The sequence below is a fragment of the Thunnus thynnus genome, chromosome 23 (genome assembly GCF_963924715.1).
Source record: "Thunnus thynnus chromosome 23, fThuThy2.1, whole genome shotgun sequence".
Lineage (NCBI taxonomy): Eukaryota > Metazoa > Chordata > Actinopteri > Scombriformes > Scombridae > Thunnus > Thunnus thynnus.
In genome coordinates, this window is record NC_089539.1 from 24,679,934 (window position 1) to 24,695,117 (window position 15,184).

Genomic DNA, 15,184 nt, shown 5'->3' on the forward strand with positions numbered 1-15,184 from the left:
ACAAGCGAAGGCTCAAAGATGTTTGTAAGATTAGAGTTGGTCGACTTAGGGTTAAAAATACTGTGCATTGACTGTACAATACACAACTGCACAACTCTATATCCAGTAAATGTGGGTTTAATCTCCTCGAATGACTGACTTGTATTTGCTTGATTTAAAGACGTTTCTGTAATATATCTCATTAGTCATAATTGTGACTCGGATGTTGACAATTCACAAGTGGGAATCTCCTAATTACAATAATCCATTCCATTTGATCAGAGGTAACAGTTTCTTTTGAAAGGCATTCTGGGTAACGTATTTAAACACAGCCTGAAGTGGAAGCAGAGAAGGAAGTCTGCAGAAGAGGTTAAACTAAGAGAGTATACGTCATCACCAGACATCTCCTGCACTGCAGCGAGCTTCTCCTGGTGAGATGTTACTCTGTCATTTAATGTACCGGATGGATTTTCCTTTTTAAATTAGCTGCTGGTGACTGACAGCTGACCACACCTCTTCCTGTGCTGCAGCAGGAGGAGCTGACAGATGTGACAGATGTGATAGATGGTTCGTAATATACTGTCACACTCGAGTCTGTTTCCTAACAAACACTGAGGGTTTATGTTTCTACAAACGGAGACGGAGGAGGAGAAGGCTGCTGGTGTGTGGAGGCTTTTATTGTCACGTAGGCAAAGTGAAGGGTAGGGGAGGGGATGGAGGTGGTGGTGGTGGTGGTGGTGGTGGGGGTCCGTGTCCTTGTCAAGGACCTAATTACCTGCAGCAGGCATGGATAGGAGGGGGGAGAGTAACACACAGACCTCTCATATTCTTATTTCCTGAATCGATCCGGTGTGACAGCTCGCTGTTTTGCTTTTTAATACCAGTTTCCATCTCAAATGCGTGTTTAAAACCTGCCCAGCAGCACTTTAAACCTTCATTTAGATGAATGTTTGAACAGTTTGGTGACAATGACAAACTGTGTTTCTTTCTTGCATTAATCAGCCCTGTTGTTGTTGCTCTGCTGTTCCCAAAAATCCCTCGTTGAGCTCAGTGTCCCAACAGAAGTGTCAGCCAGCCAGTTAGTCCACCGCTTTGGTCCAAACTGAAATATCTCAACAATTATCAAATGGGTTGCAATGAAATGTTGTACAAACATTCATGTTCCTCAGAACGATGAATCCCAAGTGACTTGGTGATCCTCTAGCGCCACCAGCAGGTCAAAGTTTGAACACATCCAGTGAAATATCTGGACACAAAGGTTTAATGTTTGTTTCCATCCACTGCCGTTAATGTTAGCAGATAAACAGCAGGTGGCGCTAATTCTCCAGTCGGTGCCATTAAACCGTCGCAGAAGAAGAAGACACAACAAAATGACGCCATTAAAACAGTCAAAGTTCAAACGATGGAAAACATGATGGAAATATGACGTTTCTGTTAGTTTCATGTATTGATGTGAGGAAGGTTACAGTCTCCTCATCATCGCTCCACACAGATCTGATGTTTTCAGCTCTTCAGTGACGTTTAAGTCATCATTTATTCATTAAAGCCGAAATTATACTTTGCGCATCTGTGAGTACACGAGGGTCCGCTTGGCGTAAATTTCATCGACAGTCTGCGTGGTCACTACGCCGTCTTCCTGTTAACGCTGATCTACTGCACATGTGCGGATTGCATCCTCCAGAAAGTTGTATAAACAGCACTACTACGTGTCTGTGGTGTCTGCAGATGTCCGTGTACACGTCTGTTCTGGAGTCTGTGGCTTAAGTCTGTTTACATTTGCTTTGTATCCACACTTTTACACTTCAGACACACTTTTTTGCGATATTTTGTGATTTTTCTTTCGAGTTTCCAACGTTTCTGTTCAGGTTTTTTTTATATGCAAATAAGCCAAGCTGGAACAAAACTGAACCAACTCATTATTAAGACTAGAGAAAACCAGATAAAGGTTTAAAAACACTTAGTCTTGTTTGTTGATGGACAGACTGTCATATTTGTGACACTTTGACAAGAAGAATTTAAGAGGTGCATGTTGGAGGTTAAAGGACGACTTCTGCAGCCTTTCTCTCAGTTTTCTCTACTCATAGGGCCACAATTTAGAAAATAATTGCACATTTCTTCTACATAGGTGACCTAGTTTTTAGAAATCATCCTATTTATAGCGGTGAAATTCCTCTTTAAGGACACAGACAGTTGGTTGGACACACTAGGAGGGCTCATTACTTTTAAATTAAAATAAGTCATCAATGAATAACTTGCTCATCATTTTCCTACATTGCTACAACTAAATGCAACCAGAGATATAACAGATGTAACAATGCAGGAAAAACTCATTTCCATCATCTCATGGTATATATATCATCTCATCATCCAACTCTAGACTCCCTTATAAAATCTTTTCTATCTGTGATTCTGCATCCATCAGATCCAGGTTAAAATATCTGAATGTGATCAATCTCGTGTCTAAAACAGTCTTAAGAAGTCGCAGGTCGCATGTACAGATCATCTCTTTTTGTCTGCACGTGTTCCTGTTGGACGAGGCTGCAGGTGTGTAGGCAGGTACGGAGGGAGCTGAAGTCATCACGCAGGTACCGGCCACCTCAGACCCGCCGCTGCTGCAGGAATTCACAGAGACGAGCCGACTGAACATCAGACAGTCGAGGGGTTAACTAGCAGCAGAGACCACTGATGGGAAGCTTTTAGCCCAACAGTTTAGCTTCCATCACGTCCTTCAGAGCACTCATTAATTACTCTGATTTACTAATCAATATGAAATCCTCTGAGTCAAACTAATAGTTGTTTCAAGAAGGCTGGATCCTGTGGTCCTGATGCTGAAGAGGGTCAAAATATAAAGTTTTAAGATCTGAACTGTTTTAATATATATATTTGTTGTGCTTTAGTGTATAAAATGTCAGAAAATAGTGAAAAATACCATTATAATATTATATATATATACATATCATCATAGTAATCATTCTTACCTGAAGCCCAAGTGACAACAAAAAACCCAAAGATGTTGAGTTAATTCTCCATGACAGTAATATCTGTAGATGTTCACATGTAAGAAGCTGGTACGAGTGATTTTTTTTTGGCATTTTTGCAGTTAAAAAAAACAACTTAAAGTCCCTTTCACTCAAAAACATGTTTCTCTTCTTGTTCCTTTCAGTTGGATCTCTGTGCAGAGTTTGTTTTCACATTCATCTGCTGAAAGTGGAAAGTTTCTCTGAGCTCATTAAGTTAGTTTAAAAAAGCGAGTCTATGAGCGATGATAAAGTCTGGAAGACAATCCTGGTCCAGTGTTCAACTCAAAGCCTGATGTGGAAACTTGAAGCCTCCAGTTGCACAAACACTGAGATGAACTTTACAGTGAAGGAGGACACATCTGGTGTCCAGCAGGAAAACTTTAAGAAATGAACAATATTTACATATTCATAGATTCTGAAACTAATGAGGGAGAAGGAGGAGATTTTAATGAGATAATTGAACTTTTTTTGTAGAAAAACCATATTATACATAAATTAATATTCAAAGTGGAGTATTTTATATACATTTTAAACATGTCTGGAGGGGATCTGTAAACAATTAATTACCAAAATTGTTGCTAATTATATTTCTGTCAGCTCTAGAGTAGCATGTATGACCCTTCAGTAAAGCCGCCTGTTAAGACCAGTTCTGTGTGTGTTACACTGGCAGCGCTGAGCTTGAATTTACACTCTTTCATGTGAACATGTGGGTTGTATATTTTAAGGATGTAACAGTCGATAAAAGGCCGGTGTCACATCTCGTATGCCGCCGTGTCAGCGGCCGTGTCTTTGCCGCCTCTCAACAGGATTTACAGTTCTGTGAAGGAAAAAACGGCTTCAGCAGTTTTTTGTTCCCGGGCCGTGGAGTCGTCCTCTCTGGGCCCGCTCTGAGGCGTGAGCGGCGTGCTGACGGGCGGGGGACAGGTGCAGCATGTAGTCAATCCTCTAAGTATAGAAAGCACCACCAGCCGAGCATTCCTGCCGCGCCTCTCACCGCGGGGATAACAATACAGCAGCTCAGATGACGGACGATGAAAGGCCTCCCGCTGTCACGCCGCCAAAAGCTCCACATCACATCTCTCACTCTGCAGCTCTTTCCTCCTCCATGTGACCCCTTCCCCTCCTTCCAAAAAGAATCCATCCTCCACTCACTTGTCACTGCCGTCGTCATGCAAACAGCTAATGATGCCCACTGAGGCAGCTGGACAACAGTCAGTGGAGCTTTGAGTTCCATCAGTAATTGTTTTTATCACTTTTTACATTTAATTTGAACAAGTTCTGCCTTTTCTATAGTTTTCTTCTTGTCAACAAATCTCATGTTTGGATCCAAACCAACAATGAACTGATCTACTAACAAGTATCGTGTGTGTATCAAAGCTGATATATCTTATTCCTCAGTTGTTGAGTTACATCGCTGCACTGGGTCACATTTTCCTTCATCATGAAGAGTTTGGTCACGTTAGTTTGTTTAGAAACGGCTCCAAAGACTAATAACAGCATCATGTTTTCAGTCTCTAGAGAGTAGTTCTGTGTAAGGCAGACGCCACTGAGCATGTGCAGGAACACGGTTCTGTTTACAGCTTCGCTAGCTTGTAGGGATGTGCAGAGAGCCCAGTATTTGTATTTGTATCTGTATTTGTTGAGGCAGCATAATTATTTGTATTTATATTCGATTAAAAGTGGAAAGAGGCTTAAAAATCCTGTTTTTGTTTTTATTACGCTCTTAATTTTAGAAAATTAAAGTGTTACAATAAGTGTTCATGAATAAAATATCTTACCTACCGAACCGGAGTCTCCCAGATCATAGACGACTGCGCTGACTACTGAACTAAAACTTTACTCATCACCTCATTGCAGACAGACCTCTGATTCTTGCTTTGTACTTTTCATTTATTGCCTATTTTTTACAACCTAACTTTGTGGAAAGGAGAAGAGGAACAACAGGTTATGGAGAGTCCCTTTGGACTTACCCCTGATAGACGTCACAGCGGAGCAGAGGAGAGAACAATGTAACCGACTAACAAACTGGTATTTGATATGTTTTTTTTATTTCCTTCTCAAAAATAAATCATTTTTAAAATATTTGTATGAAACAAATATTAGTATAAAACCCACTATTTGTGCTTTGCCGATTAATGTATTTGTATTCAGGCACACTACTAGCTTGTTGTGCTACATATCACAAGAAGTTCTTTGAGCAATGTATAATGTAGAACAAAGTGTGACATCAATTGTGTTGATTATCATGAACAGCAAGTGGCAAAGTTTGTTTAGATGATGTGACGTTTGATGGGAGAACAAACCTCAGTCATGATTTTTAGAGCTGAGTGTGTCACATCTTCTTAAGAGAACTGCTGACTTAAACAGACAGACATGAACCTTCCTGCATACAGAACACTAGTCAAGATTTATAACATACAACAAGCGAGAGGAAACTCCTGTACACATGAAATAATACAAATTATAATCCCAGTAAGAGGTGAGCTCTCCATGTGACTGATGGAGGTCCAGAGTTTCTCCTCCTTCCTCTGCAGCACTCACAGGAATTTGGCGAAATCAGTATCAAAGCCGTTTTAATGTTTTAAAACTCCTGCCTGGTTTTTCTACATTTGTGGTGTCTGGACTTTGTTTAGTTTCTATGCTACGAAACGGAAACTGTCCAGCGGCTGTTTGAAGCAGGAAGTTTGAACATCGAGTTAAATTAAAATGACTTAACATGTCTTTGGAGAGTGACATTATTAGAACTCTGGACTTTAATGCTCTAATCAAGGACTTTGCCAAAAAAACATAAAACCAGGAGGAAGATGTTTTAAAAGTAGGAACAGACTGTAATACCTGCAGTTATTGATTGTTTTGTACAATATTCTTATGCTTGCATGTCTTGTGAGTGGACAGAAGGAGTTCTGTACGTTGTTGCTCCTTTTTATTGTGGCCATTTATTTTATGGCACTTGAATCTATCAGGCAAAGGACTGGCTTTCATCTGTTCGCTTTGGTGATGCAGTTTCTGTATAGTATTTGTATGCTTCACTATGATTATATGATTTATATTTGTTGCCACAACAGTCATAAATTTAACCTGCGTCATGTGTAACAAGCACAGTCAGTCCCTGTATGTGCTGCACACACACACACTCATTAGTGAATAGCTTTACAGTAAGTGTGAGCTCCGGGTTCAGTCTCTCCTCGTGTCAGGACTTAACACACACAGCTGAAATTGAAGTTAGCAGCTCTCAGCAGTTCGTCAGTGTAATTGGCTGCAGTACACACACACACACACACACACCTGCTGAGGTAAACACCTGGTTAAACCTTTGATTGGACTTGAAGTCTCTTGTGTGGACGGTTCACTGGAGTTCAGCTTTCAGAGTAAAAAGCACAGTAAAGACAGAAGCTGTGTCCCAATTCAACAAGCAAACCAGTAATATACAGTGTACTTTATACCGTTTTAACAGTTTCTTAAAAACTTTTTTTTTTGATATTCTCAAGCAGAATTGAAAAATTCTGTCAATAAAAAAAAAAAAAGGTTGCAGCTCTTAAAAGAGCTGATTCGGCTCCGTTGTGAACATCTCATCTCTACAGTTAACTATCAGACTCTCATTGATTCGGCATTTCAGCAACAGTACTTTAGCTCATTTAAAGTTTGACTGGAGTCAGTGCACGCTGCAGCAAACAATCAGCCATGATTCAACTGCACCAACTCATCTGTCCTCCGCATAATAAGTAATTATTCCACATTAAAATGTCTAAAAACAACTAGACCTATGTTATATATGTTGTTGAGTTGTGTACTTACATTATCCCAAATGTTTCCAACAATTTTCAAACTCAGAGAAATCTGTAATTTAATCAAAGTAATGGACCGTTTCATTTGGTCGCCTGTCAATGGCGTCATACCTCCTCTACCAAAGAGTAAACACGCACCAGATGCATACGGCGGCGCTGTGTTTGTCCGCTACAATGGCGTCTACCAAAGAGTAACTTACACACATACAAGATAATACATCGGCGTTGTGGTTGTTCCACACAAACTGTTATAAATGGACTTTTATTCAGTTTTAAGACACATTTTCATGATAAATTTAGGTGGTTTTTAACTATATCTTTTAGCCGGAAGAAGGATTTTAGTCATTGGACGTCTGGATCTTAAGTTATCAGAGAAATAAACTGGACAAACGTTAGCAGCAGCTCGGCTAACAGCCCCTCCAGGAAGTCCGGTGGTCACCAAACATCGTCGGAGAAATATTGATTTTTTAGGTGAAACAGCTTTAATTAGTATTTTAACGATTTTAATCTGCGTGTCCGTTTGTTCTGGAGAGGAGGAGACCTCTGCGGATAAAAACATCCTGAATGATGAACGCTGGAGTAATCCTATCCCGGTGAAGCTGGTTATTTAACAACGAAGACAACAACTCCCATGATCCCTTGCTACTTCACACCGTCATCACACTCCGTCTGTTGTTATTGTTTTGATTGAGACGCCTAGCGGCTGAAATTACATATTGTGCGTTTAATGTGGACGGAGGTTTTAGCAGAAACAAGCTGAAACTTCTGCTGTTGGTTTTGCATGAAAACGGTAATTTAGAATTTAGCAGCTTCATGTACACGTTGTCTTAACTAGTCGTGACATCATCACCATCGTTTGGCCACTAGCATGTTAGCATGCTAATGTCATTATATTATCATGCTTTGTTAGCATTAGCATCGAAGCACAGTTTCTTTTCTATTTGGTTATGGGTCCAACATACTTAAACGTTATTAATTAATATGCATTTATGTCTGAAATGGTTCATTCTGTGATTTAACAACGAAGGTATTTTCAAAAATCTTCAAAGACTTTTAAGAAGTCGTCGAGTGTTTAGTCGAATATTTGCATGTTAACATCAGTTATTTTGCTGGAAAGTTGAGTAATTTATTCATCTCATCAGTCTTATTAACAGGTCAGAGTTTATTGATTAACAACTATTATAATTAACCAGCAAACTTCCATTTAAAATAAAATATGGTTCCTTTTTTAAGTCTGAATCAGCAGAGTGTATTTATTAGTATCTGATCCATTGAGGGAAGCTGCTGTTTCAGTGTTTCCTCTCTTGTGTAATTACTCATCAACACCTGCGTTAAATATGATAATGTTAATTTGTTTTGAACTAACTGATCATAAGCTGAACAAATCACCAGCAGGAAAAGTCTTCATGGATAAAACATGAGTTATAATAATCATAAGTGTTTTCACACCTGTAGTTTGTTTGCTCTGGTGTGAATCAGTTGATGAGTTGGTGAACTTGGTGCATTTTCCTTTTTGTTTGGTTTCTTTTCACACAGAGAAAAATCCAAGCGAGCCAAAATGCAGCAACATTCTCGTCACTCATTGGTCAGATGTGTCCAGAGCAGAAGCACAGGAAGTAGGTCCTGAAGGAAACACACTGCATTGTGCTATAATCCAACTGTTAAATTCACTCATCTGCATCCCACAATGCAAAGCTCACCTGACTACTGGAGCCGTTTCGCTCAAACTTGCGGAGTACACCTAGTAGTCAGGTCAGATCGGGTCGGATCACGTTCCCACCACAAACAAACCGTTTGGGACCAGACCGAGACCACCTCCTCTAAAGGGTCTTGCTGCGGTTGTTTTGGTTCGTACCGGAGTGCGATTACTGTGCTCACACCCGACCAAACGAACCACACCGAGGGAGGAAATCTAACCAGAGTTCACCAGAGTAAACACATTAAAAAGCAGAAACCTCAGAGAGCTCGTGAATAAGCGCGGCCTGTTTATCTTTAATAAGTCGCTCTTCGGTGTTATTGATCTGCGGTGCAGCGAGGGGGAGAATTGTGGTTCATGACATGATTTATGGGCATTTAGATTGAAAGTGAGACCCCGCTGCACTCCTGCTTTCACAGAGCACACACATGCACATGAGCACACAGATGAGCACACACACTCGCAGCCTGAGTGTGATTGCTGTTATGCAGCGGAGCGTTGAGGAGGGCTCGTCCTTGTCTCTCTGCAGCCGGTTTATTTCCTGACATGCAGCCTCTGACTTCATGATCGCAGTCTCGGGGAGGGATAACACAACACAGAGCGGCATGGCTCGGCTCTTCTGGGCTCCGCTCTGCAGTCAGAGTTAATTTACCACAAAATATAACGGCAAATGGTGCAAATCTGAACGAATGGCCTGATTCTGGATGACGGTTGGCTGCAGCGAAGCCTGCAGACGTTCATGCTCCCAGAATGCTGATAAGGTGGACTGAAAGGATGTTTTCTAATTTAAAACACAATCTTTTATACAAACAGGCCTGTTTGTTTTCACCAGTTCGGTGTTGTTACCTCTGCGGGCTGTTTACATCCTTTGTTTGTTATTAAGCAGAAAATCTTTCAACAGTTTTAAATTAAATTTAGTGGCGAGTAAAGTCATGAAAGTCATGAAAAGGGGAAACACCAGCTGAATCCTAATTCCACTAATTTATCCATTAACAGTGATGTAATTAGTTAGGGGTTAATTAATGGATTACCTGTGCAGGGTAAAAAAAAAAATCAAACTGACCACATAACATGAAAGCCATCACTTCATCTGTCAATTAAGGAGAGAATTTAGGGATGGTTTTCTTAATATCTGGTCGATTTTATGGGGATTTCCACCATTATAAACTCCTTAATATAGTATAACCCATTAATCTGTAGAGTAAAACCTGTAATTCTGTAATGGTTATTAAATGTTATGTACAATTTCTCAATTTGTATCCCTTGAAAACGCCTTAATCCATGCAGAAACCACCTTATTATAACGACTGATTACCCAAAATGTGGAGTAAACCCATAAAAAATCTGAATACTGAATAACAAACCCTTTAAAAATCACTTGCAGCTGGAAATATCTTAGACCACTTACATAAACCATAATCCCTTTACGTTAACAAGGCCTTAAACTGATAGTTAATGGATGTAATAATAATAATGATAATATCAAAAGAACAAAGGACAAAATAAAATACACACACACACACACATTTATATATATATATATATATATATATAAATATATTTATACACATTCCCAAAAGCAATCATCAAATACATCTTAAAATCTAGTTCATTTGTTAATTACAGGATTTTGAAATTAAGGTGTTTTCATCCCTTTAATCTATGCAGAAAACCAATTAAAATCACATTGTACTGTAATAATTGATAATCCTAAATATGGAGTAAACCTATTGAATACTTTAATACTGAATAATAATCCTTTAAAATATCATCAATTTACAGTTAAAAGTACATCAGACCACTAACATAAACCAAAATCCCTCGACTCTGATAACACATGAAATTGATTTTTAATGGACTTAAAAAACAACAGCAATAATAACAACTTTATAATAATAATAATATTAATTTATATAGCACATAATAAAATCAGCGATTACAATAAGGACAAAATAAAATACCAAACATACATATATGTACATATATGTACATTCCCACATATATAATATTTAAAAAATTAAAATATTTCACATGAACGTGAAGTGCAAAGTGGTGCACATCTTAAAATTTAGTTAATTTATTATTTATTGGATAAGTTAAGTAATAATTGAGGGTATTTGGGTGATTTAATAGTGAAAATGGATTTGTTTTAGTCCAGAGCTGGTATTTTTCTTTACATCTACCGTACATGTAAATTTTAAATGTAAATAGCAAATGTAAGGATTTACAAGATAAAGATAGCAGCTTTAAAATTTTTCACAAATTTCTTGTGATCTATTGCACTTTACAGAGTAAAACAGCTTATCATGTGTATCCCATTGCTGTCCATCACTCTCGCCCCTTTAAAGTTTCCATTTTGGTGTCATGTCTCACTTGACACTCAAGATACTTCAAAATAAAAGTCACAACAGCAACACTTCAAGTTTGACCTTTATTTCAAGAGTATCTGTTATTCACAAAGAAAATAATCCAAATGTAACGGTGTAAAAGCTCTCGACCTCGTCAGGTGAGTTTGCTTTGTGCTGCAGGTGAAGGATTCACTGTGTCTGATCGTGACTCTGTCATTGGCTGACAGCAGGTTACCAGTGATGGATGAGCATCCAACCGTCAGATGATTCACTTCCTGTTTGCTCTGTAAACACTAACATCTGATTGAAGTGCCGGTTTTATTGACAGGAGATGGTTTTTATTTCCTCCTCTTTTAAAAAAACATTAACAGGTCTGGTCAATAATTAGCACGCTTTATTTTTCCCTGTAGTTGTACAGCACTGAGTCAGGCACTCCGGGGCACTCCCTTGTTATTGTCTTATATTTTTTATTGTTGGGATATTGATCCAGGCAAACATTCAGCCCTTATGAACGTGGTTTTGAAATGTTTAGTCTCATCAACAGCTTGGATACCTGTTTTTGGTATCCAGTAACGTGTTATATCACTCGTGACACATGTAGAAATAGAAATGAGACGCAGGAAGGAAACAGTTTGGAAGGATTTACTGACCATCCAACGGCTAGCGTTAGCGTAGCCTCAGGTGACCTGTGGCTAACATTAACATTAACATTAAGACAATACCTTACCATACTGATATCAACCCTCCATTAGTCCCGGTAAGACAGTGAGCACGCCAACCCCCAAGTGTAAACGTGAGCGTTACTGGGAATCCCTTACACTATTGTTACTGAAGAAACCTGATTAATTAATTAGCTACTGCTCAACACTGTTTATGACAGACTTTAAAAAGTGTGAATTTATCCTTTAACTTATTTCCTGGAGATGTTTTCACTGCTGCTCTGAGGCCGCCAGATTTTGATTTTCTGTTTTTTTTACTTGTCGATGACAGTAAACTGAATATCTGTTGATCGGGACAAATCACAGCCTGGTCGCCAGAATAAAATGTTGGCATTGTACGTTTCTGCAAACCACAGAAACGTTGAATATCTACGTTTCAACACGTGAAATACGTAGCATATTAACATTTCTACAGAACTTATCATATGAAAATGTCAACCAAACATATGATGTCAACATTTCCAAAATACGTATCATCTCAACATTTCTAAAGTGACGTAGTTCACATGTGATCTATATGAGTTGATCCTTCCTATATAGGAGGAGGAGGAGCTGCAGGTGGATGGTTTGTAAGTTTGTTGGAAAATTTGTTGGAATTTGTTGGAAATCAGCATCGAACACGGTTCGAGACCACCTCGAAACCGAAACCAATGTCCGCTTCCCGTTTCAACCGACAAAAGCGGGTGTTTTTAGCGAGACGTCAGGACATTTGCAGCCGTTTTTATTTTATTTTTTATTTTTATTTTAACCCAAACCATGATCTTTCCCTAAACCTAACCAAGTGGTCTCCGTGCCTGAACCTAACCAGACCTTAACCACAGTGTTGTCACACCATAAAACATCATTATTCAACAAGTAGAAACGTTGATATGATACGTATTACACATGTTGAAACGTATATATTCATCGTTTCTGTGGTTTGCAGAAACGTTCAATGCCAATGTTTTCTTCTGGCGACTGGGTTGCAAATCAGGACGTTTGAGGACGTCATCTTTGGGTGTGTGTGGACACACTGACTGTGTGCTGTCTTGGAATCACACACTGTTATCTGTTCCTCTAACCAACCACATCCTTAAGACAACACTGAGGCACGCTAACACACCTACGCACACTCTTTTAGGTAAATAAATGATCCTCTATAAATCAGCTACCTGTCAGGATTCACCTCACACTGCCGCCGGAAAGTCAACAGGAGACTCTTACGGTTAAACGTAGTAAATGTTTAGGGAGTCAATTAAAGGATGGGGCGTCCAAATGAACACTGAAACTGGTTTTTTATTGCTGTAATCATTCCTCCTCTTCATACTGGTTATTAACAGACGCCCTTCAAATATGCTGGAGAATCTCACCAGTGTTTCATCGACAGGTGTACAGACAGGTGTGGCAAAATGTCTTCATCCATGTATGGCTAACTGAAGTGGAAATGAGGCTCGTGCACGTGCGCCCAGTTTCACAATGATTTATAAAACAGAACCATGTATATTCACGGCTTTATAAATCTGATGGAAAGAGTGCATGTGCATATTTCTGTCTTTGTGTGAACCTCCACTGCTTTCATTTTGGTGTAATGAAGTGTATTTTCTATTAAACTGAGTTAAATTAAATATTAAATTCTAATAATCTGTGGTGTCCCCTGTTTGCACTTCCTGTGGTTGGGTTGTGTGGAGCACTGGGGCAAAAGTGAAGCATGGAAAAGTCCCATTACACACAGTGTGGTTAAATAAAGGTTTCCAAAAACATTCATACACACACTTATCTCTTCCCCTCCTCCATCTTTCCTTCTTGTTTAGTCCACAGCATCGTGTGAATCCTCATCAAAGCAGCGAGAGGAAAGCTCGTCTGCATGGGGAACAGCTTTTGGTAGCGACTCTCGGTCTTTTCTGTCTCTTTGAGGTCTCAGAAATAAAAGCTGGAGGAGGAAACTGAGCTCTCGAGGTGATTCTAGAGGCCCACTCGTGCTGAACAGGAGGAAACACGTCTGGAAGTAATTAGCTGAGCTGAAAATCCCCCTAAGATGAGTAATACATGAGTCTAATATCAGGCTAATATGCATATTTTTTCAGTATTCCTGCTCAAACAATGTTGATTAGCATCTGATGGTCCACTGAACACTGTCCACCAGGCAGAAATACATTGCTAAACATCCCCATCTCAACATTTATTCTGTCTATTAGAGTCCTAAAGCTTAAAACAAGTGGATATATCTGCAGCTGGATGAGACTACTTCAATCTGACTCCAATAAAAACACTAAAACATAAACAACAGTTTTAATATCTTGAAGAAGAAGCAAGGCTCAGCATGCAGTTAGCGTACACATCCGGCCAAAAGTACATGGACACCCCTGTCAACTTACGTACAGTAAGTTTACTTCAGGGGCACAAAAAGCATCTCATCTTACCACATGGAGTCCTCCTACATGACGCTAAAAGTTTGAGCTAAGAGTTGATAAAGACCCTGTGAGGTTGAAATAGGTCGGCGTTTTAGCAACATGCCCAACAACTTCTCTCCTTGCTCTGCTGAAGTGCAAGAATGTTTTCTTCTCAGTAACAGGATGAATGAAAGTTCACAATCAGCTTCTGTGCTGCTGCTCCAAAACTATGGATTTCTTCTCCAGCCTACATGAGTCATTTGAGATTTATTAAGATTTTCATGTCATCTTAAAACTCACTTGTACTCGTTAGCCTTGAACTGTGCCTCAGATCCTTTACTGCAGTAAAAGTACCAATACAACAATGTAAAAAATGTAAACAAGTAAAAGTCTTGCATGAAAAATCCTCCTACAGTAAAAGTACATAAGTATTATGAGCTTGATGTAGTTAAAGTATTGCAGTAAAAGTACATAAGTATTATGAGCTTGATGTAGTTAAAGTATTGCAGTAAAAGTACATAAGTATTATGAGCTTGATGTAGTTAAAGTATTGCAGTAAAAGTACATAAGTATTATGAGCTTGATGTAGTTAAAGTATTGCAGTAAAAGTACATAAGTATTATGAGCTTGATGTAGTTAAAGTATTGCAGTAAAATTACATAAGTATTATGAGCTTGATGTAGTTAAAGTATTGCAGTAAAAGTACATAAGTATTATGAGCTTGATGTAGTTAAAGTATTGCAGTAAAAGTAGTGGTTTGGTCCCTCTGACTGATATATTATTATATATGACATCATTAGATTATTAATAGTGAAGCATCAGTGTTAGAGCAGCATGTTACTGTTGTAGCTGCTGGAGGTGGAGCTAGTTTACACTACTTTATATACAGTTAGCTAGTTTAGTCCAGTGGTTCCCAACCTAGGGGTCGGGCCCCTCCAAAGGGTCAGCAGATAAATCTGAGGGGTGGTGAGATGATTAATGGGAGAGGAAAGAAGAAAAAACAAAGTTCTGATACACAAATCTGTTTTCAGTTTTTGGACTTTTTCTCTAATCTTTGATTTTTGCTGAAATATTGGATCATTTGAACATTTATTGAAATGAAAGCATGTGAGAAGTTTAGAGGGAAAAATCACTATTTGGTGGAGCTGTTAACAACTCATAGACATGTGAAATGTGACCCCGACTACACACTGCTTTTTGTAAGACGTCAAAAGACAAAAAGGTTGGAAACCACTGGTTTCATCTTTAACAATGTGTTGTATTTTAAA